Genomic DNA, 24,265 nt, shown 5'->3' with positions numbered 1-24,265 from the left:
GGGAGTCTAAACTAAAAGACATGGCTTGGGAGGCGCACTTATGCGAACTTCCATCACAGAGAATGGGCTAAAGACAGCAAGTGACCAGAGACAGGAAAATGCACATGTGTGCAGAGGACACAGACAAGTATGTATGTGTAGAGGACAAGGAAAAGTACATGTGTGCACAGGACAAGGAAATGTGAGTGTGTACAGAAGACAAAGAAAAGTGCATGTGTGCCCAGGACAGGGAAGTGAACATGAGTGCAGAGACAGGGCAAAGTGTGTGCGCGCAGAGAACAGGGAAACTCTTGTGTGCCGAGGACAGGAACTTTTCTGAACTGGTAGGGAACCTCTATGCTTAGGCCTCTGGGTTGCAGTTGTGCAACCTGGCTGTGTTTCTGCCCTTGGATCTGTGTCTTTTGGGAAGTTCCCAAACGCCTGATACCTTTCCCATTTTAGTTAAACTAATTTCAGTTGAGGGACTTCGACCAGCAGAGAACAAGACCCAAAAGGTACCATCTCTACAGTGAAGAACAGTAATGCAGGACTGACAAGACAGTCCAGGAAAAAATAAGCAATCCAAAATCCCAATGTGAAAATGAAACACCACGACCAATTGCAAGTGCAGGGTCCTAGAACTCACAAGCCCCTGGAGGTGTCCTTTTCCTCTTCAGCTGGTCTCTGACAGTGGAGGAAACACAGCTGATTAAAAAGGCCTGCGCTTTGAAGTTACTATAGAGGGTCCCACAAATAGCGTGCATCTCCTAAAAACCTTGCTTTCAATTTTGAATTTTGACCTTTTCTGGGACCAGTGGTGGTGTAATATTCTCTAATGCTGGGCAGGGGTAGAGAGTAGATGGGTGTGTGTGTGTGTGTGTGTGATGCTCTGCCGTGTGCTGTGTTGCTAGGCCATGAAGCTCCATGTGCATGGTAAGTGCACTAACAATCTAACACAATTTAATTTTATGGTGGGTTACTTCATCAAAACCCAATGATATTTTCCAGGAAAGAGATAAAGGAAATGTTTCTAACACATAATTTTGACATTTGCAGGTACCAACAATAAAAATACTGATGATTTAAAGCCAGAATTGTAGCAGAAGATAGTAAATTCCAACATACCCAGTTTAGGTGAGAATGAAGAGAAAATGGCTTTTCCTAGTTTACCCAGTTATCAGGGTTGAAGCATGATCAAAACCTTGGTCTTCAGTATCCCTGCTCAGGAGACTCATGTTTGTGCCCCTGACTCCTTTATCAATAGCCTAATCAAGTCCCCCAGACTGACCTGATTCTGTGTGCTGGGCTGGCATGAACCTGCAGAGACTGGAATGACAGGCACTTTCTTCCTGAAGCAGATGTGGCGAGTTATGACACCTGTGAGAAAGGAAGGAAGAGGCTCAGTTCATGTTCAGAAGACCGCCCAGCCCAGCGTCTTCTGACCCTTCTATCTGTCACCTGTTGCCTCCCTTTAACACCCGAGAACACATCACTCAAGGCATATAAACTCTGCTTTTAAAACATCCCATGAGAGGGGCCACCAAGATGGCTCAGTAGGTAAAGGTGCTTCGAACCAAGCCTAACAACCACAACCTAAGTTAGATCCCTGGAACCCACATGGTGGATGGAGAGATCTGACTCCTACAAGCTGCTCCTAACCTCTACAAGGTTGGCATGGTGCATGTGTGTGCACAGACACACACACTCACACACACACATACACCTAAAGAAGTCATGTGAAGAAAAAATGACAATACCATGGTGAGCAGCAGAGCAAGACCATAAAACCAGACCTATCCCTTTGGGGCTGGTATTCACTTGTATAACACAGAACACATTGTCTCCCCTTCAGAAAGAACCCTCCCCCCAAAAAAATCACAAACCAACTCCATGTTTGCCTAAGTGCTTGTCCAGCATCAGATGGTACATGATAGAGTCAAGAGCTAAATGAATTTGTGCAAATGTAAAATCAGAAAACCCCCATCCTCCTCACAGGTCTCTCTGGTGTTAGGTTATCTGCCACTCCACACACAGATTATTTGCATGGTTCTCATATAGTGAGCCCCCACTAGGGAAGAGAGCCCTAGCATACAGATATGGAGCCCAGGTTCTACACTTTATACTCTCTGCTCTAAAAACTTCCCACAGTCTTAGCCAACTACTTCCTTGGTCTCAAGAAATTTGAAAGTGACTGCCCTGCACTAACACCAACGCGCCTTCTAACTCCACACTCAGTCCTGGCAGCATTCTGTGCCTAAGAAGGCTTCATGTTGAAGCATTCTGCTCTCCTGCTCAAGACAAGTTTGGGTCATAAAACTCTGTTAATCTCTCTGATCAGAGTATAAAAATTCAAACAAACCAGCTAATCATTCAAAGACCTATTCAAAGGCAATCTACTTGTGAAGAGTAGCTCACGTCTTGGCTGCTTCTTTTTATTGTTGCTGTTTTAACTTGTGTTTGACTTTTTTGTTTGTTTGTTTGTTTAAACTCTTGTAGCCTAGGCTGGGCTACTCCCAAGTGCTGGGATTACAAGCCCATACCACTATGCCAACCAAGCTAGGTTTGTTGGTGCTTAATTAATTAGAAGGTCAAGTTGGAAAGAAAACTCTTTAAAAATTGGAAGCTATTTTTCAATGAGCCCACAAGATAGCTCATTGTCCCTATTTTTGCTCTCTTTCTTCCTGAATTGTTTTCCCTTCTTTTACACATGCTGATTATCTGGTTTTGCCAGTTCTGAGTGGCCAAGCCCAAGCAGCTATCAGATGAAGTAGAAGCAAAGCAGGAAGTCAGACAACTAAAAGAGCCAGCTATATGCTAATGTTTTTCTGACTCCATCCTTGTGAGCTACATGCAATCTGCAGATACTGTGAAGTACAGACATGAAATACCAGACAGTGGTATTTCTAAGCTTTCATTTCAATAGAAGTTCAGCCCCCCCCCCAAAAAAAATGCTTAGGTAATGATGTCAATGCATTTCACTTGTAGCCTACAACACAATTTCAAGGTGTCAATTTTTAGACAGTGCTACCACTGTGGCCCTTATAGTTTACATATTTTCATATCATGCTTTGCTTACCTCTGATTTAGAATAAGTCTGGTACAGTGTCAAAGGGTTGAGTATTTTTAAAAACACAACTGTTCATACATAGAAATCTGAGTTTCAAAACTAAGTTATATAAGTTAGAAGCTGTTGCCTGGACTCCAGTTAGCTAAATGTTAGCTAAGCCTCCATCTCAGCAAAGTCTAAGGGGCTTAGGACTAATTTACTCTTTGTAGTTCGTAGATCAATGTGTGTATGTATGTACACACACACACACACACATACACACACACACATACATACACACACACACACACACACACACACACACACAGTTTCTCAGTCTTCAGGGATTTTTCAGGGGTTTCTGAGCTTAAACAACGTGGACCATTAAATAATAACAAAATGCTCATTTTCTGAAAGAAACTTTTAATAAGTGATTTTATAGCCTCCTTCTGGGACACCTGCCAGAGAATGTAATGAAATGCACCAAGGAAACAAACAAAAGGGCACATGAAACCTGTGGCCCTCTGCACACTGGCTGGATCCATGAGCCACCAGAAGAGAACTGCAGGAGCTGATGGAACACACACACACACACACACACACACACACACACACACACACACACACACACAAAAACACACGTCGGTTTCAGGGTCACATATGGGATCTAACCCTCTGTCCCTACAGATTTCAGCCTGTTAGTGACTAAGCAAAGGCAGTGCTAGTCAATTCCAGTTTTGTCTCCTCCCAACTAAATAACAACTGGGAGAAAGATCTCCAATTACTAATTACTAAAAGATAAACAATCCTTTAACCCTTTCCCGGTACATCCCTGTAAGTCAAACATCTCTTCTGCCTGCTAGGACCCTCCCATTCAAACTGAGCACACTCCTATTAGACTTCTCCCCTGCACTGTGGATGAAACCCAAAGGCAACCATCACCTGCAGACCTTCCCTGAGCTTTGCACAGCCCCTGCATGACTCCTTCAGGCTGGCAGCTCTCTTCCCTGGTGCTTGCTCTCTTGGTTAGATCCCATTTGTTGGCAGACTCCCCTCCCATCTCCTTGACTGATCCCTCCTTCCCCACCTCTAAAAGTCTTAGTACATTCAGAATCTCTCCACACACACACACACACAGTACCTATGCTGCTCAAAGACCCTCATCTGTCTCTTGGGGTTCTGCTAAAGTTTAGGAACTGGCCCACAGACCTCTTTACAGCACTCCAGTCCTTTGTCATGAAAGCAGTGAAGGTGATCAGACCACCTAGCCCTTATCACAGTGCAGAACGTCCCTGTCTCACGGTGACTTCTCAGTAAGAGCCAGAGTTGTCATAAAAGAGTCAATAGGACAGCCCCATGCTTTTGCCACCTCGTCCCACACTTTGTGGACCTGGCACATCCTGCCTCAAGGCCTTCATGCTTGCTCGGTCCACCAGCATCCTCAGGAGACATTATTTCTGTACAGACTTCCCCATCTCCATGAGGGCAATCTTTCCAAGTCTGACCTTGGATTCCCTCACTCCCTTCTCTGATTTTCCTCCAACATTACCAGCTAACTTCTACTCTTGTTTTCCCTAAATCCCCTCCCCACACACATAAAAAGGTAACAGCCACAACAGCAGATTTGTTTTGTTTGGTACTGCATCTGCAATGCCTAGGAAAGGACAGAGGATAGCAGACAGGCAGATAATAAGCAAATGCATGACTATTAAGGCAATAATTTATAAAACAAGGGTCAAAATTTATAAAACAAGATCATCTAAATAATCATGGGACTTTTAAAATGTAAATGAATTGTTCTAAATTCCTTTAAAATATAAGATGATGACAATCCTGAGGACTGCAGTTAACAGCAGGTATGACCATAGTCACAATAGTAAAACACCCCCCACAAGAGGCTTTACATCCACAGAGTGGCTTTTTTTTCTGCTAACTGCTGTCACATCTGACAATGCATGGCTTGCAGAGTCACACCACCAAAACCGGGAGAAGAAATATTGTAAAAATGCTCACTCCAAACCCTGACTGCAGACAAAAAAACAAGGTCTTTGTAAATGAGAATGGCCTAAAATAAAGGGCAGATTTTTTTAATGTTTTAAATATTTTACTAGGAAATAATTTCAAACTTAGAAAAGTTACAAGAGCTGTTTAAGAACACAAAAACCACAATACTAGCCAGGTTCACTTATTACTAGTCACTCATTTTATTTTAACCTGTGCTTATCTGTTCTTACCCACCCCACCCCCACCCTCCCCAGGATAAACCGCACGCGTCACACGCATCCCAGCATTGTGCATTCCGTTATACTTTCTTTCCCCTACAGACAAAGCACAGCCATCAACTGCAGCTAATCTTGCGGGTCGAATTTCTCAGCTGATGTAAGAACAGCCTCTACAGCACTTCCTCTCAATCTGGCATCCAGTGCAACGCCAAGCACTTCACTGCTAGCCCATGCTTGTCTCAGCCTTTAGTGTGAATGCAGCCCCTTCTACAGCCTTGTCATTTACAGGACTAACTTACCCGTAGAACACGCCCCTTCCCCATGCTGCTCCTTTTTTTTTTAAGTATAATATCTCTGATTTAGCATTTGCCTGATGGTTTGAGTGGAGATGAGGATGTGTCCCAAATCGGGTGTCATCACTGCAGTCACATGGTCACCCTCTGCTCCATATTGTTGTTAGACCTCACCAATGTATAACCACTATTTTATTCCTTGCAACTGATACAGCCTGTGGGGAAGTACTGTAAGGCCATTGAATACTTGTTCCTGGTTTTATTTTGATCCTTGACACCCCTAAAGTGATGGCTTCCAGCTCTTGAACTTGAATTCTACTGTAAGCAAGAGTCCCACTCCCATTTATTTGCTTATTAATCAGTCTGTTAAGGAATGGATTCTTATTCTGTTCATTTAGATGCTTAGGCGTATATGTGTGGGTCCTTCTGAGGGTATGTCATATGTGTTGATGCCTGTAGAGGACAGAAGAGGGCTCAAAATTGATCCCTGAAGCTGGGGTTATAGGCATTTGTGAGCTCATCCATCTCTCCAGTCCCACAGATCCCTACTGTTAATGGTTCACAACATATTCACACATGAATATCCACTGGTTTTAAAGATACTGGATTAAACTGGTGCCTTCAATTCCAATCAATCCCCCCAAAGATTTATTTGGCTTCCTCAGAACTATGCATCCTGGACTATAGAGTGTGACCCTGTCTCCAAAACCCAGCCAAACAGACTGTCTAGTGGGTACAGATGTGATGGTTAATCTGGGTGTATCTTTGAGATTCCACAGCCACAGGACACCCTCCGAGGAAAGATGCAGTCATCAAGTCGAAAGAGACGCTCTGTACAGCAGCAGAAGTGGTACAGCAGGAAGGCAGGGCTGCCCGCAGCCACTGGGACCCACACCCTGCATTGCAGCCCCAGAGGCCAGGTATGGAGCAGGACAGTTTGGTGTCTGCCCCAGAGTGTTCAGGTTTTGCTTTGGCCCACTGTTTCCATCTCCTTGGAAATGGGAATGTTTACTCTCTGTTGTTGTGTATTAAAAGTGTGGCACCTGTTGGTTTGTTTTTAATAGGGACTCACAATTAAGAGCCTCCAAAGAGTTTTGGACAGCATTGGGACTGGCAAAGGCTGTGAGGACTTTAGAGGTGGACTAAATGCATTTTACATCATGAGACAGAAAGGAAACCTTAGTGGCCAGGTTATAATGTTGGGTATAAAGCGTCAAGTTCAGGTGTCAGGTTCACAGGTAAGGTTAATCTCTACTGCTGTCTTGACTGTACAGAGAAACACCATGAAAACACACCTCTAGGTGTGCCCATGGGGCTATTTCCAAAAGGTTTGATTATGTCAAAGAGAGTCACTCCAAATGTTGGTGGCTCCGAGTCAGGGCTGGGTCCCAGACCAAATAAAAAGGAAGAAAGGAGAGCCTGGCACTCTAATCTCTGTGCCGGACTGCACATGCAGTGTGGCCGGCTCCCTTACACCCTGCCATCATGCCTCTGACTTCACCAAAATTAACTTCTACTCTTTAAAAGGCATTTATACAACTAAGGAGAAGCTATAACCCAGGAGAAAGCATTGTAAACATGTAACAAGCTGGTATTCAACACATACAACAAAATATCAACACAACTTAAAGCAAATGAGTAAGTATATGGTGTGTGTGCACAGCAATTATTGTGGTATGCACACGGGTGCCTGCAGAGACCATCGCTCAGCTATGGCTGGGTGCCTTGTCAGTTTTTTCTTCATCTATTTCATCCATTCATTTATCTGGGACACCTCCCACTGAACCTGAGCTCACAGAATGGAGGCAAATTAGCTGCCCAGCCTGTCCTGCCTTTGCCTACTCAATACTGGGATTACTGCCCATGCAGCCATGCCTGGTCTATTACACAGGTGCCAGGAACCCAAACCAAGGCCCTCACCCTTGCAGAGCAGGCATTTTACCAAAGGAGCCATCTCCAATTTTAAAAGGAACGTAATGCCAACACATACAAAGATATAGAAAAGAAACACAGGCATGAACTGGGTGGGCTGCCTTCCCTGACTATTAAGAGAGTTGCCACTGCACTCTTGAGTCTGGGAAGACCAGAAAAAGGCCTGGGGTAGAGGAGAATGAAGAACCAAGCTGGCCTGCTAAGAACATGGCCCTCGGAAACCAAACAGTAACAGAAAGCAAGCTATAGTCTTCAGTGAACTGGTCTGGGTTCTGTGCAGAGAGACACCTCCAGGCTTCAACACCATTTCCTTCCTGGTTGCTGAAGTATAGCAAGGACCTCTCGCCTTTCTCTCAAATACACATTCTCTCCTCCATCACACAGATACAACTTGGTTCAATTTAGCCTCTAAAATAGTAACAATCAGAAGGGAACTGGAATGCTCAGTGCCCAGAGTCTCCGCACTATGGCTCAGCCTCTATGGTACCTAGCATCTGGGTTTTCTTTCACAGGAAAGCTGCACCAGACACGGCACTTAGCTCAGGTGAAGTGGGAGCATGGCCAACCTGGCTAAACAGCAAAACCCTGTTTCAAATAACCATGAATCAAACAAACCAAAAAGATGCGCCAACAGGATTCTCTCTCTTTTTAAGTGTAAGCAGGAACAGAACAACAACAACAAACATGGTGTTACCAAAAAGATGCTCTAACCATTTCTAGGAAGGGTATGTAGCTTGTTTTCTGCTTCGTTGGGAATAGCCCTCAATGACAAAGAAAGCCCCTCAAGGCTAATGACCTGTATCACATCTCTGTATCCTGACTCCAGGAGGGATCAATGCCTGATCCAAACAGGGCTGACCTATCTAATCTGGTCTTTCAAGCAAAGCAATCTTAATGGCAGGGCACTCAAAACCAGTTTTATGTCTAGAACCTCTGCCCAGCTCAGTGCAGAGGCACAGGCCTGTAACCACAGCCTTGGGAGGCTGGGGCAGGAGGGTAGAACTCCAATGCCAGCCTGGACCACAGAGTGAGACTGTCTCAGCAATGAGTAAATAAATAACTCCTACTAATAAGACCGAGAGCAGCTCTTGCTCCTGCTGCTTAAGCTCCATGTGTTTGCCACCAAATTTCCCATGTGGTCCCTTTCCCCTCCAGGTCCAACCAAAAGTCACACTGGTGCAGCATGTGTGGGGAAGTCAATGAGAGTGTGCAAGCTCACACTTAGCGTAGAGAGCCCTAACAGCTACGCCTTCCCCTTGCTTCCTGTCACTCCAAACTGCAGGTTCACCTCCAGAGTGGCGACATGAGGACCTTGGGCTAAAGTGCTCTCTCACATCCTCCCATTCTGCAAGGAAGCAGACTCACTGCCACAGCACGTGCTTCTGTCTCTGCACAGCAGTTCCCCGGCCGTCGAAGCCCAAGCGGCACTGGGAAACATCAGCAGTTCTCAACTCTCGTGATGTTGCGCCAGTGCCAACAGGGCAGGCTGATGATTACTCATTAACCCTGGAACTGATTTTTACCCTGAAAAGGCATTTTGCAGGTCAGAATGTCAAACTAAAACTAAACCTGTTTCTCTCCCAGGCTCCCAGGATGGATAACCAGCATTTCTAGATTTTTCTGTTATACTGCTATCATCAGCTCCTCATTCACTACCCTAGCTAAGTTATGATGAGTAAATGTCCATTTTTATAATTTTGGAGGCTACTTGGTCTGGTCTCTTCCTAGACCCTTCCCAAGACTGGACCTACTTTCAATTACCACTCCCAACCCCAAAGAGTGGTGGCAAGCCATTTTCCAGAGCCCAGGACTCAATGAGAGAGCTAGGTGGCGGCCACCCATAGAGACGCTTCATTCACGCATTAGGGAACCACCTGTCCCTATGGCAGATCCCATGTGTATCTTCACCTGAGTTCCCCAGAACAAGAAGCTCTCAGCTGTTCTGCCTCTGGTGTGGCCTGCAAAGAAGCCCCTCAGCCCCTGCATTCGGCTAGACCGGCAGTGGCCCGCCTCACTCCATCTAGCCTATCAGTCTAACACTAGCCATCACCCCAGCTTTGAAACTTCCCGTGTTCTGGCCAATAACAAATACAATGGAGCTTTAATGAAATTGACAAATAGTAAATATGCAAGAAAAACAGAAAGAAAAAGAAAAAATGGTATGAAACTGAAATACTGTGTGATTAAAACAACAACATAACAAAAGGAAGGGTTGCTGAATATTTCCATGTCAAGTTTTATGTTTCAATCATCAGATTGCAGCTTGTAAATACAGAGGAAAACAGTGTGGGGCTTTTTTGTTTTCTTTTGTTTGTTTACTTGTTTTGCGTGGGGGAGGAGAGAGCGAGAATATGAATGACTAAATTACATTTTATAAAACGATTCTACTACAGAATATTGAGATAACCATCTGGCTCTCAAGTTTTAGCAGAAATCTTAATATAAAACAGACAGGGTAAAACAAAAATAAGATAATGTATATATTTGACCACAATACATCAATGTCTCTTTCAGCCAAGGCAGAAAGTCTAGCATGATGGCGCACACCTTTAACCCAAGCACTCTGGAGGCAGAGGCAGGTGGGTTTTTGTGAGTCTGAGGCCAGCCTGGTCTACACACAGAATTCCATCCAGGCCAGTCAGGCTTTACAGTGAGACCCTGTCTCAAACAAACAAGCAAATAAATAAAGAAAGAAGGAAGGGAAGGAGGGAAAGAAAGAAAGAAACAAAGAAAGAAAGAAAATTCATGAGACTTCTAAGTCCATTATAGCCTTCAAATGAGATTCCTATCATTTCATCAAAATCTCTTGTTAAGGATAGTCCCACTGAACTTGTCCTAGTCACTGGCTTTCTTTATAGGTTTGATGCCCGTCTAATAAACAAAGAGCAGATGAGGCCCTGTTCTGTGTAAGCAATAAATACCAAGTAGCCAAAGCTCAGAGAGGAAAGAAGGCAAATGTATTTGCAGGAGGCCCTGGGAGGCCAGAGTTGCAGGACAATTGTAACAGGCTGAATCAGGAATTATGAACAGCAGTGAGGCAGGAAGCCAAAGACACTTGGAAGCCAGTACTGCTGCAGACACCAGCTCACGAGCATCTAGCCAACTTCATATTTTTCAGCATGTGAAGTGGACATTTAATATACACATGCAGACGGGGCAGTAGGGATGGTAATAAAGGTGTGTCACTCGTCCTGCAACCTGTGCTCAGAAGTGCCCTATAGGGTGAGTTCTGAGACGGGATCCAGCCAAAGCTGCTCCTCTAGTTCACTACAAGATGCACCAAACAGCTCAGACTTGCTCAGTTCACACTCCCAGCAAGCAATTATTTGTCACTTAGTTTATATTTATTTATATTATATTCCTATAATGGTTTCCTGTGGAAAGCTGAGGTCCTGAGTGAAGGTGCAGTGTCTGACACTAGCACAGCCATGTCCCCAGTGCCTTCCTGGGTCAGGTTTGGGGAAATGGCAGAACCCCTGACCCAAGTGCAAATGCTGACAGATGTTGACAGTGTGTGCAGAAAGCTCCAACCTCAGCTTCCTCTTCCCTGGTGTTCCCAGCCTGAGACCCGCCCCCTACACAGACCTCCCACAGAGGCTAGCTAACCCTCCTTCTTGTGATAACTGCAGATAAACACACTGAGTAGCAGGGTTGTATTATGGTGTATGCAAGCACAGCCCAGCCAGTCCCAGCTGCTCTACACACGTGTCTCTCCTTCCTTTCATGTCTCTCATTCTCGGTTCCAGCACTATCACCCCAGCCAGGGTCCCAGGACCAAGCCACACTGTACTGTGCACTTTCCACAATCTAACACTGTGTTTAAAGTCAACCTGTTAAAAGCCCACTTGACTTACTTGGATGGGGCCTCACTGAGAAGCCAAGGCAGGGAACTGAAGCCAGGCCATTCCATACAGCAATGCTGCTTACTGGTTTGCTCCCATATCTTGCTCAACCCTGTTTCTTATATAACTCAGGACCACCTGCCCAAAGATGGCAACATACTCAGTGAGCTGGGCCTTTCACATCCATCATTAATCAAAAACATGTCCCACAGACTTGCCCTCAGGCCAATGGTGATAAAGGTTGTTCCTCGGTTGAGGGTCCTCGGCCCAGAAGATTCCAATGTGTGGAACTGATTTTAAAAAACAAAAAAACAAAAAACAATGAGCACCAAGAAGAAAATTAAAAAGGAGGGGAGCATAAACAGGGACATCAACTTACACACCAGACTATGGAGGAGGATTTCCAAGCTTTCACAAAAGTCAAGATGATTATTAACACTAAGCCATGCTCAGCACTAGGACACCTAAGTATCAATTAGATGGTGGGGTGCAGACAGTGTTTTCCCTTAAAATTGTGCTTCTTAAAGGAGATCTTCCTTTTCTGTCAGGTGACTCAATACACAATTACAACAATTACACTCTGGCTAAGCTGGACATCAACAAAACCAAGAGCAGAAGACAGAGGACAGAACTCCTTTCTAACAACTGCCCAGTACCAATAAACAACCATCAAAATTTTGTAAAAGAAACATTCATTATGGGACTTTCCTCCCAAGAGTCAAGCCTTAGGGTTGACCCCCAATAGAGGGAATGGAAGACAGAATCAGTCAGGACGAGAAAAACTCAAAATAGATGAAAATCCACACAAAGTCAGCATCTTTCTTAAAAAATAAATGTACTACTCCTCTCCAAGCTAGTGAAGGCAGAGCAGTGCACCATCTTCATGGAACCACAATGGGAAACTCTGCCCCCATCCTGCCCCAAGCACACAGGTGCATACCAGTGACTGCCTTGGCCTTGAAGCATTTTCAGTGGCTGCCATGCCTTCCTCATCTCCTTCCGCGAGGGTATAGACAGTATGCCAACCCATGTACACCCAGCTTGTTTACTCTGGTGAGTCAGATGTTAATCTAGTCTTTGTGGAAAAGGGGGTGGGGAACGCAGTGGATATTATGATATAATTCCCATGAACATTTGTTACACAACTAATATCATCTCCAAAGATTTCTGGTCTTCTGTCTTCATAGGTTTGGAGGATGTGCTTCAAGCTAGACTAGGTACCCTCTAGCATCTACTCTGAGTGACCTAAGGCAGAATACAGCATTACACAAAAAGAATGGATTTGCCCTCCCTGCCTCCTGTCACCTGTCCCACACCCACTGCCCTTTCTCTTTCCCCTGGGACATTTAAGCAGACCACTGACAGCTACCTCAACTATCCTACATTCCATAAAGTCTTCAAATTCTTTAAGTGCTACTCTACTTCCAAGAAATCAGAATGTTCTACACACCGAAGGGAGGGGGGGGGGGGGGAAAACACCCTGCAATCTCTCAATTTTCATATTGACCAAAGACACAAGTCATCTAATTCATTGTGTAGGTTGACAAGTCAAATGAAATACTCAAAATACATCTGTCATTTATCCAATAGACTGTGCCACCTTAAAAGGTATAATCTGCAAATATGTAGAATCTGCATCCACGGATTCAACCAATCTTGGATGGAAAGCACGGAAGGGTGGGGACAGAGCTGCTCAGTGTATGCTTTAACAGTAGAATTCCTCCCTGAACCTATGAGACCTTGGATTCAATATCTGGCACCACAGAATATACAATGTGTCTACCTTGAACATGTAAAAACTTCGTTTTTGCTGGATGGTGGTCATGCACGCCTTTAATTCCAGCACTTGGGGGACAGAGACAGGTGGATCTCTGTGAGTTTGAGGCAGCCTGGTCTACAGAGCTGGACAGCCACACTACACAAAGAAACCCTGTCTCAAAAAAACCAAAACAAAAACAAAAATCAAAAACTTTGTTTTCTTGTAATGCTCTCATAATCACTACAGTACAAGGAGCATTTACTTAGTGTTTCTATGGTATTGGGTACTTTATTTTAGGCATCTTATGTAACCTATAGTTGTGTGTAAGTTAAATGCAAATACTGCATGATTTTATAAAGAATCAAAACACCCTTAGACTTTTATATCCACCAGGTCCTGGAGATAATCCTCAGAAGATTCTAAGGAATGCAGAGACTGAGGAACAGTGTGGACAGACAGACAGATAACAGATGCTCCTTAAGAAACTAACACCAGCCAGCCGGAGGTGGCACAAAGCTTTAGTCCCAGCACTCGGGAGGTAGAGCCAGTTGGATCTCTGTGAGTTCAAGGTCACCCTGGTCTACAAAGCTACACAGAGAAACTCTGTCTCGAAAAACCCAGAGAGAGAGAGAGAGAGAGAGAGAGAGAGAGAGAGAGAGAGAGCTCACCCCAGACACCAGGGGCTATGTTGGAGAGATGGCTCAGTTAAGAATACCTCCTGCTCTTGCCAAGTATCCTGGGTCAGTCCCCAGCACCAACATTGGACAGCTTACCAGTGCCTGTAACTCCAGCTCCAGGGAAGCAAATGCCTCTTCTGATTTTCCATAGCCATGCATGTATATGACATACATTCACAAAGACACAACAGAGACACATACATACATGCATAAATAAAATAATAAAAACAAATATTTTTAAAAGAAAATAAAATCGGGATTATTTATGAACCAACAATCCCTCTGAAATATAAGAACTGAGATGACCTCACAACATTAGTAGACATGATGTCATAAAGGTATGTGTATGTTCACTGCAATGTTACCACAGATAAGAAAAGATCTGGCTGAGTAAATTAAAAAAGACTGATGACACCCATCTACCCAAGCTAACTACCTATCTATACATATATTATTCGGCCCTAAAAGAGGAGGTCTTGCAAATTGTCACAAGATAGATAAAAGCTCAGGGGCATTATTCTAGGTAAACTAACCAGACACAGGAAGGAAGAAGAATAACACAGGATCTCATTTGCATGTGGCATTTCAAAAAATAAAATAAAGATTAAATACACAAAGGATGAGAATAGATGGCAACTACAAGAAGAAGAAGTGGTAGGAAACGGGAAGATATAAGTCAAAGGACTAAAGGATAGATCATGATGAGAAGTCTAGAGTTCCAAAGTACATAAAGATCGAAAGGAATAACATTACACTGCATATTCAAGTCTTGCTAAATGAATAGATTTGAGTTGCTCTTCATTATCATAAAAATAAAAACACAGGATCTGGGGATATGGCTGCAGCAGTAGAGTGCTTGCTCTTCAGGCATGAGACACTGGTCAGTCGCCTGGAGAGATGGATCAGTAGTTAAGAGGTCCTGAGTTCAATTCACAGCAACCATATGGTGGCTCACAACCACCTATAATGAGAACTGGTGCCCTCTTCTGGGGGTGCAGGCATACATGCTGGACCCATGTTAAAATGCCTGTACTCAGTGCTGGGAAGTAGAGATGGGAGTCTGGGGGCTTGCTGGTCAGCAGTCTGGCTAGATGGGAGAGCCCCAGGTTCAGCGAGAGACCCCCTTCAAAACATAAAGAGCAACTGAGGAAGACACGCAGTGTTGACCTCATGCCTGGACATGAAGCTCCAACTATGTGTACATGAGTACACACATACACACCCATAAACAGTACCACAGACACACAAAAGTTTTAAATTAAAAACAAAAATAAAATGGCTAACTATGTGAGATGGTAACACCATTTCATTAACTATTTTGATATGTGTGTTTCTTGTAACATCATGTAGATGCCTTATATACAATAAAGTTATTTTTAAAAAGGAATCCACACTAGGAGCATAATATTTAGTATGATTTTATGATGACCTAGTTATAAAATGTTTCAAAAGCAAAAGTAAGGTTTTTGTGGCAAAAAAAAAAAAAAAAAAAAACAAGCCTTTTTCCAAGCATATTACTTCATCTCTGTCCCTTAAGTTTTAGGGTACCCACCCTAAGTCTCTCCTGAATCAGACAGCAAAACCAACCAACTTCTGGTTTCTATAACCCTGGTGTAAGCAAACTTTGTGGTTTTTACCTAGAAAACTCCACTCCTCTGTCATTCAGAGGAAACACCATCATATCAATTAAGGTGATGTCTCAGCTTCTGCTTACATTTGGCAATTACTTGCTCTCTTATCTCCACTGTGCTGTAAAAGGATGAGCAGGACAACCACACCTTAACGTCACTACTGATAACCACTTATTTAGGAAAGAATCACAGAATGTATTTAATTAAGGATTTTGGTGTCACTTGAGTCCCAGGCAGCAAGGATAATCCCTTTTGCTTTTAATTTAGTCACTAGATGTTACACAAATGAATAGAGCTACACAAAATTATTGGGTAACCTATGCAACAACAATTACTCTGAAAATAAATGAAAGTTTGTTTTTATTTTATACTTGTTTACTTAAAGATGGTATTTACCATCTCAGCCAGGTATAATGGTGAAGCCTGAATATAATAGCATTCATGAGGCTGAGGCAGGAGGAATTTTTAGTTAAAGGACAATTTGTGCAGAGGGAGACAATGTCTCATGGAATACATATGACATCTGGCATCGAAATCACCTAATCCTGTGGTCTATAAACAATGATATCAAGAGAATTTAGAATTAAGACTTGGAGATACTGAGACTTGAGTCAAAGAAACGTGATTATAAATTTGCCTAGAGATTTCTAAAAGGAACAGAAAAAAGAAGCACATAAGACATGTCCCCAAAGTGAAGCTGCAGAAGTCCTATTTTATTTTATTTCATTTCATTATTTTGAGACAGGGTCTCATAAAGCCCAGGCTAGCCTTGAACTAACTAGCAGAAGATAACCTTGAACCTCCCCCAGGCTGGAATTAGAGGTAACAGCATGTCCCGTGTGGAGGAGGCTGAAACCCTAGGTCTCGTACATGCTACACAAGGATTCTACCAAGTAAGCAAAGTCCCAAGCCTTTGACATTTACTTTCACAAAACTTACATACTTTTATGATATCACTTTTTACATTTTACTCACTTCATAATGAAAACCAACCTTGTGCCTATGATGTGTTTAAAAGCCAAGGTTGTGCTGGCCTGCACTACATGTGATAGATAGTGCTCTTTACCAATTCATCTAAATGCATCATGAACACCCTTCCCCCTCAAAGCTCCTCCATTCTGAGCATGCGCATAACTGTCCCTGACTGATGACTATTTCTTCCTCTGGTCTCTTTTACATGGTAGAAATGAAAGTGCCCAGTAAGCCCATTTAGTTAGTGCACATTAAAAGAGGAAGTCGTAACAAAGAAGAATTATGAAAAATGCCACGTAATTAAAGTTTTACATGATTTTAACATCCACGGCTGCGACAGATTCACCAAGTTGAAAGTAAAATCTGCCCAGGTAGCGGTCATCCTCTCTGTAGAAAATGGAGGGAAGAAACATTCCCTGGGCTGTATATGGAAAAGGGACACAGGGGACCAAACATCAACATCCCTGCTCTCCTCCACCTTTCCCAAGTAAAGAGATCAGATGCTTTTAGTAATAAGACACAAGCTGCTTACTACAACTGCACAAGTTGTTAGTACCTGGCTGTTAGCTGGGTGGAGGAACAAGAGACTGCTCCCTCTCTCTCTCTCTTCATAACAATCAATAAAGTGATGTAGAGGTTTAATAAAAGTTCAGTGAAATTAAAACAGGTAAAGTATTTGTCCAAACTTGTACTTAAACTATACTAAGTAATTTTCATAGTTTGAGAATATACAGTTGCAGGAATTCTGGTAACACTTCCCAATTCACAGCTCATGAAAGGTTATTTACATGCACAGACTAGTTAGAGTAGGCCTAACTTTCTAATGGACCAAATAAATAACAGCCAAGTATTGGGTTCTCCTTTCTTATTTAAATGGAGGCCTCCTCGACATCCAGACTGGCTGAAGCACAGAGGGGAAAGGTCAGGAGGGAACTCCAATACAGGAAAAGGAAGCTGGGCTGGTACCAAACAAGCACAGATCAGTACCTGCTGACCACACACCTATTGATGTGTCAGGAACTTCCTGGTCATGTGACCTCCACTCACATCTAAGTACCAAAGGCTTAAGAGATGAGGAAAGCAAACAAAGGGATGAGGTGGAAGAGTTCAACTGTCAGTATGAAGTTGAGGAGCTGGAATGGAAAGGACTGGCAAAGAGGCTGAACAGGCTAGGTGACATGGACATGGGAACACAGCTCTGCAGACAGACAGACAAGCCTCACTCCTGGGCTTTAGCACGGATGAGACCAGGCCACACAAGGGTCAGACAGCCGCAATCCAATGGAAGGTGCTCAGTCTTACACTCAAATGACAGGAACCACTCTTTAAATCTACCGTGGCTTCCCACGGATCTAGTTGATTGCAGTTCTAACCTCAGCTTCAACCTCACTAGATGCTAACTGCAACCCTGTGTATGCCAGCTCTCCCCAGGCTAGAAACCAGTTTAAGTCCTGAGCTTGCTGGAACACGGCATCTTCTGACCAACACAATGTGCTTTTGTGGAACATCACAGAACAATGGTATAGAAATGACTGGAGGCCTTAACATTGTGCAAAACCACACAGCGTCCACCAACATGCTAGTACACAAATGGGAGTGAAGCTAAAGAATTCTAGGGGGCTAAAGCTTAAACTGAAAAAAAAAAAAAATCACACCTTTTATTGGAAAACCTCATGTGCACATACAGCCACACTGATAGGAAAATAAAGTCAAGACCCTGTCTACACAGAAACACCAAATCAACACAATAGTACAGGAGCCGTCAGCAAAATCTATAGCTTAGATGGACAAAATATAACACATTAAAGAAGATCAATAATCCAATATTTATGAGTTATTGCATTCAACCTACTGGACACAATGCCTTTTGGCTAAGTAATAATGGGAGGAAAGACTCTTATTACTAACAAACATTAAGTGTTTCCCTCCAGACTTACGCCTCTGAAGATCAGTACTTAGGTCTTCCCCTCTGTGTCCCCAGAAGTTTCAAACACAAGCAGGAACTTCAGGGTTTTGGAAGTTTAAGGACTAAGGATCTGGCAGCTTAGAATCTCAGGTAGCAAACCACTGAATGTCCAGAATGACTCTAAAATGTTCCAGAGTTGAAGGGTCTCTGCTGAGATTTGAAACATTTAAAAAAAAAAAAAAAAAAACAACCCACCAAAGTCCAAAACAAACAGGGTTGAGTAAATAAACTATAGGGCAACTCTTTGTTCAGCCAAATGAAACAGAGACACCACTGGGTGCATGATAATGTATCTAGATATTTAAAAATTTACAAGACTAATGTTTCAAGTTGTATGCAGAATTTCTATTCTGGACCCATCAATGTTTGCAAATAAAGATAAATGAGGCTATGAAGAATTAACTTAAAAAACCCCGCTAGCAAAAGGGAAAGAGGACAAATGAGCCAAGCCCTCCGTAAGGGTCACCCATATTTAAATGTTGCTAACTCTCCATCTCTTTGCCACTGTGTTCCTTCACTAAGGGTCATCTCCCCTAGTGTGTGGCATTTCTTATGAGTGGCTTCAGTGTTGAATAAGGCAGCGGTGAAACGCAATATGGGATTTGCAGGATGTCCGTTTGAGGGGAGCAGAGGAAAACAGCTAAGAGGGTTGGCACATGGATACGCACTTGATCCGCTGAACACCTATGCACACAGCTCACCAACACCCACAGCATCAAATCCCCAGCGAGCAGCACAATCCCTGTAATGTCACTGGGTTCACTGGTTATCTGCTACCCAGTTACCAACACCAATCCCATTTTCAGCAATTCCACAAACACTCAACCACTGCAACATGAACTCAAAAACTCAAAACAGTACCCTATCCGCCTCTTCTGTGCCACAAAGACAATGGCCTGCAACGTGGGTGTTAACCGGACAAAAGGGACCAGTGGGGGTGGCTTGACCTATGAACCTTCAGGTGGAAGCCAGGCACACATCTCTGTTCATGCGGAGACTGTAACACCACTGACCAAAACTTCCTTAGCTTAGAAATAAAAGTCCCCACAAGAGGACAGGGACTGCTGCTCCTCACTGGGCTCTCTGCAGCCAGCCCTTTCCTCTTCTCTGCACGCACCCTCCTGACTCAAGGCTCAGCACCAGGTCTCTCAGGGTGGCAGAGTTTCCTCTCCCTGACTGCTTCGGATTTCTTCTCTTCCGGGGAGATGTTCTATAGCTGGCAATGCCACCCACACGGCACCCCAGCCCTGTCTTCACCCTTTGAATCCAGCCTGTTCCTCCAGAGCACATGTAACACTCTGTGGAATTGGGGAAGCGGGCAGCTCTACTGGATACTTACAGTAAAAGTCACTGTCTGTATAAGTGACAATAGGCACTGATATCAGTGCCTGCATACCTCCATTTGAGCTGAGTTAGAGCATTCTACTGCCTCCAAGTGCACACAGCAGACAGCAGGCACTCAGCCCTACTTTGTAAACTGACAAATAAATGGGTGTCAGAGACAGGACTAGAGAAGCTGGGTCACAGGGACCTTTGTCTTCACCAGGAACAACAGCTTTCACAGCGATTTGATAGTAACTCTGGAGATTCAAGGGTTCTACGCAGGAAAAAACAAAAAACAAAACAAAACAAAAACACAGAAAAAACAAAACTGAAAGCATGCAATTCCAGAGCTTGTAAAATTTACAGACAGAATTCACCGTGTAAAGGGTGTAAGGGGCATCTATGGGGAGGGGTTAGAATGGAGCTCAGATCATCACAAGATCTCTGTAACACTTCAACAGACAGACAGGGCTGGAAATCAGCTTTGCTAGATGAGGAAACATTTTAGATGACGAAGGCAACTGGATCTGAGACTCCTGTGAATAAGGACCCAAGGGACACTGAGGAATGGGTGAGGATTTGGTGTCTCAACCTGGTAAACTGCATAAGAGCTGAAGCACTTAAAGCTAGAAGGGCAGGTACAGTGGGTCCACTTCAGATGGAGGGCATGGGGAAGTTTCAGAAGCACGGAGGGCAGCGGGACTGAACACCCTCTCACTGGCTGGACATGCGCCAGCAGCTGGATGTCAATACACAGGATCTAGAACTCAACAGTATGGTGTAGGCTGGTTTTGCCTTGTTTTATCTAAATAGCAGTTAAGAGATGGGACATTCAGGAAAAACAGTGCTGCCTGGCTGTAATCCCACAACAGGAGAGCGACACAGGAGGGGTCACTTGAGCTCAGGAATTCTAGGGAGACAATGCTCAAAAGGAGAAAAAGAAAAAAAAAAAAAAAAAATCACACACCTACTATTTCAAAATCAGAAGTGAATGTCTGAGCATCAGATATGTTGATCCACAAGAACTCAATTATCAGCTGGGTGGTGGCGGCGCACACTTTTAATCCTAGCCAGAAGCCAGAAGCAGGTAATCCCTGTGAGTTCAAGGACAGCCTGGTCTATAGAGAAAGTTCCAGGACAGCTAAGGCTGTTACAGACAAACCCTGTCTCAAAAAAAAGAACTAAAGAACTAAATATCATCTCATATCAGCACAAAACCATGGCTTTACATGTTGGTAAACAGTACATAACAAAAAACATGATAAAAGATAACAATATCAAATATACTTAACCAAAAATGTATATTAAAAAGAATGCCACAATTATTCCTATACAATTAAATATATCCAGTCTACGACACTATCAAAATAACAACTCAGAAACAGTATACATTGGCTGTTTGTCGTTTTCTCAAGTTCTTCTCTCCCTTTCTCCCTCCCTCCCTCCCTTCTCAAGTACTTCATTAGGCCATCCTAAGTATAGGTGAGATTGGACAATGAATTCAGGACTAGTTACTTTAAAACAGCATCGCTATTCAGGCTTCCTCCACTTTGGGAGTGTCCGCTGACACCCCAAAGTCACCTCTTACACCCTGGGTGTCTCCAGGTAGACACTGGCTCTTGTAGGAAGTCCTGACCAGTATGACATGTGAGTTCTTGGGACTCCTCACCTCATACACACCAGGACATCATTTAGGCAAGGCCTTGTCCGATGGTCTCTTCCACTCAACTCTAAGCTCTGCCATGACAAGTGTTTTGCAAGTGACATTCAGAAGATGCTTGTTATGAGTGTAACAAAGATATGAATCAATAACCCGACAGACGAGGTTACACAAGCTTACATTGCAGGTACTCATTCCAGAAGTAGGATCATTCTTGTAATCTAACTATTTGCACATAAAGGTCTAACTACTGTATCTTATAATCCATTTCTAATTGATGATATAGTATTCTAGAATTTTAAAAAATGCATTTTACCATTAAAAAATGAATGTTCAGGGGGCTGGAGACTGCTCAGCAGTTAAGGGTACAAACTGCTGTTCAGAGGACCTGAGTTCAATTCCCAACACCCACATCATGAATCTTACAATCGTCTACAACACCAACTCAAGGAGGTCCCATGCCTCTGACCTCCAGGGTCACCTGTACACATATGTACACATACATACACATAATTAAACTTAAATAAGTATTTTTAAAACTTAAATGTTTATAATGAACACTTATAATTCAACTCAACCCTTTGCCTCCACTAGAGCCATAGTATTGCCCTCCAACTTGCCACTTAGCTAGAGCTAGCCTTAAACTCCTGGTCCTCCTGCCTCTACCTCCCAAGTGCAGGAATCACACCTAGCTTTAGCTTTAGAACTAAAATGCAAAGTTGACTTCGAATTTTTTCAAGCCTGAGTAAAAGTTGAAAATAAAATTTTGTAGAGATCTCTTTACTAAAAGCTAATTTGACAACATGAAAGTTAATTATACATTAAGTCACCCAAGAATCATCAGTGACAATTATGTTATGGTCATCAAAGTGAGATCATGGCTCACAACTAAGACAAAAATCTATTGTGTATGAAATGTCTATCCTAAACTTCCTGTTGTCTCAACTACTACTGAAAATAAGAAATCAAAAATGTTAAAAAAAAATGTAAGCACATAATATACATACAATAAACGGCTAAAGTATTAGTAACCAATAACAAGTGCTGACAAGGGTGTACTATTACATCGCTGGTAGGCATGCAAAAGGTATGGCCATTTTGGAAAACAATTTGGCAATTTGATAAAAGTGTATTGATATTTACAATAGGACCTAAGAGTCCCACCTCTACATATTAAGTCATGAAAACTAGACCTGCATGCTGAAGTTCAAAATATTCTTATTCATAATGAACCAAAACGGAGAACTCAAGTGTCCACCAATCATGAAGGGACAAAACATAAAGTCATGGTATTCAGGGGAAAAAGGAAACTCGGAATATGCTGAAGCTGGTTGGTACCAGCTAAACAGAGCCCTTGGTTGAGTTTTCAGATTTTTCTGTGTTAGTTTATGAGGTTTAATATAGGCGGTGAGACTATTACACTACAGTGATTGGTTTGTTTTTCTTCTGTTTTGTTTGGGAGAGAAGGTTGTCAACACTTACTAGCCATGACTGTGCTATATGACACAGGGGACAAGCCGAGTACACGAAGATACAAAAGGCAACACTCTGTACAATGCGACTGGATGGCAGGAGATGTGAAAGGCCTTTCGGGGGTGGTATGAAGGTTCTGCTTATCTGTAATACCAGCTGTACATATATATAAAACCTCAATGCACGGAGAAGATACCTAAGTAAACCTAACCTGAAAACACTAAAGATGTCATTAACGTGTGAATTACATTATGGATAATTCAGATACACAGAAGGGGGCTGGGGCTCAGTGCAAAACCAGATTAGCAGATCTATACAAGACACAAATGGAAATGAACATGGAAATGTAGCGGGGAAGGGTGAACTGGTAATCACAGACAACACTACACCCAGAGGAGAGGGTAAGTGATCCTGGGAAGGATGCTACAGGAATGGCTTCTGGGTGTGATTACAGAGAGGTATGCATACCTGGTCATCCAAACAAGTCCCTACCACTGAGCCCTTTTTATTGCATCAATCACTCATCTTAACGTCAACTGTCATCACTGGCTCTAAATTGAGATCATCTGGGTCCTAAACTTCAACACTGCCTAATTCCCCATCTGTACAATGGGATCAAAATTTCCCTAACATCTGAATGATGATACATGAAAAACCATTGTATTATACTGCTATGCACTTGGCCACAGACATTACATACAATCAGTTGGAAAGTACATAATTTTTTTTTTTTTTTTTTTTTGAGGTGGTATCACAGTGTGGCGCTCAGATTGGCTTGAAACTACTAAGCTTAGCTATTTCTCTTGCCTCGCCTCCCAAGTACTGGGACAACAGGTGTGAACCACCACCACAGGATATTTATTTCTTAGCTATTATGTACAGTTGTTCATAATTTTTGTAGCCCCATATAAAATGGGGAGGGTGCACTAACACATGCTGCATTCTGAGGATAATTTCTGGAAATTCCAAGACCCTACTGAATGAAGCACACTAGTAACATTAAGAATGCCCGATGTACACAGTCAAGGCTTGCCAAGTTTGAATCCTCAGGGGACTATTACACTATCTTTTAACTTTCTTATTTTCAAGCAACTTCAGAACCTTGAGCTTCTGAACTCATGTCAGATTTGTGCAGAAATTTTGTGAGAAGCATATTTTACATGAATTGATTTCAACTAAGGAAAAGAAACTATTTAAAAACCTGTATTTCTCATTGCTGGTTGCAAAAGTATTTTAAGTATTATTACACACAATACTGATTTCAAATACCCTAAGTTCTCAAACCTAACACAAAACGGATTTTAAACATAAAGGCCTATCAAGCTAAATCTTACACTGCAGGGTCCCACGATCTAAGTTTTTATTTTTCTTTTTAAAGAGAGATTTATTTTTACTAGACTTATACATTCATACCACATCCAGTTTTTTTTTTAATATCAACCAACATTTCTCGGTTGTTTTGTTAATTTTTACTTGTTAAACATCCTGAT

At 42.9% G+C, this 24,265-nt stretch overlaps 1 protein-coding gene across 5 annotated transcripts in view; it reads right to left on the bottom strand.

The window, feature by feature from the left end:
* Positions 1-1,389, bottom strand: part of Wdfy3 (WD repeat and FYVE domain containing 3) — a 189,983-nt gene extending 188,594 nt beyond the window's left edge. For 4 of the 5 annotated variants that reach the window (XM_051198181.1, XM_051198184.1, XM_051198183.1 and 1 more), the window contains exon 1: positions 1,268-1,389. The gene's annotated coding sequence lies outside the window, so the exon portion shown is untranslated. The remainder of the gene's footprint in view (positions 1-1,267) is intronic. The other variant, XM_051198182.1, reaches the window with a different exon arrangement.
* Positions 1,390-24,265: the final 22,876 nt, after the last annotated feature.

This window comes from Phodopus roborovskii, unplaced genomic scaffold (genome assembly GCF_943737965.1).
Source record: "Phodopus roborovskii unplaced genomic scaffold, PHOROB, whole genome shotgun sequence".
Classification (NCBI taxonomy): domain Eukaryota; kingdom Metazoa; phylum Chordata; class Mammalia; order Rodentia; family Cricetidae; genus Phodopus; species Phodopus roborovskii.
The sequence above is the reverse complement of the archived record's forward strand: the minus strand, read 5'-3'. Positions and strand labels throughout refer to the sequence as shown.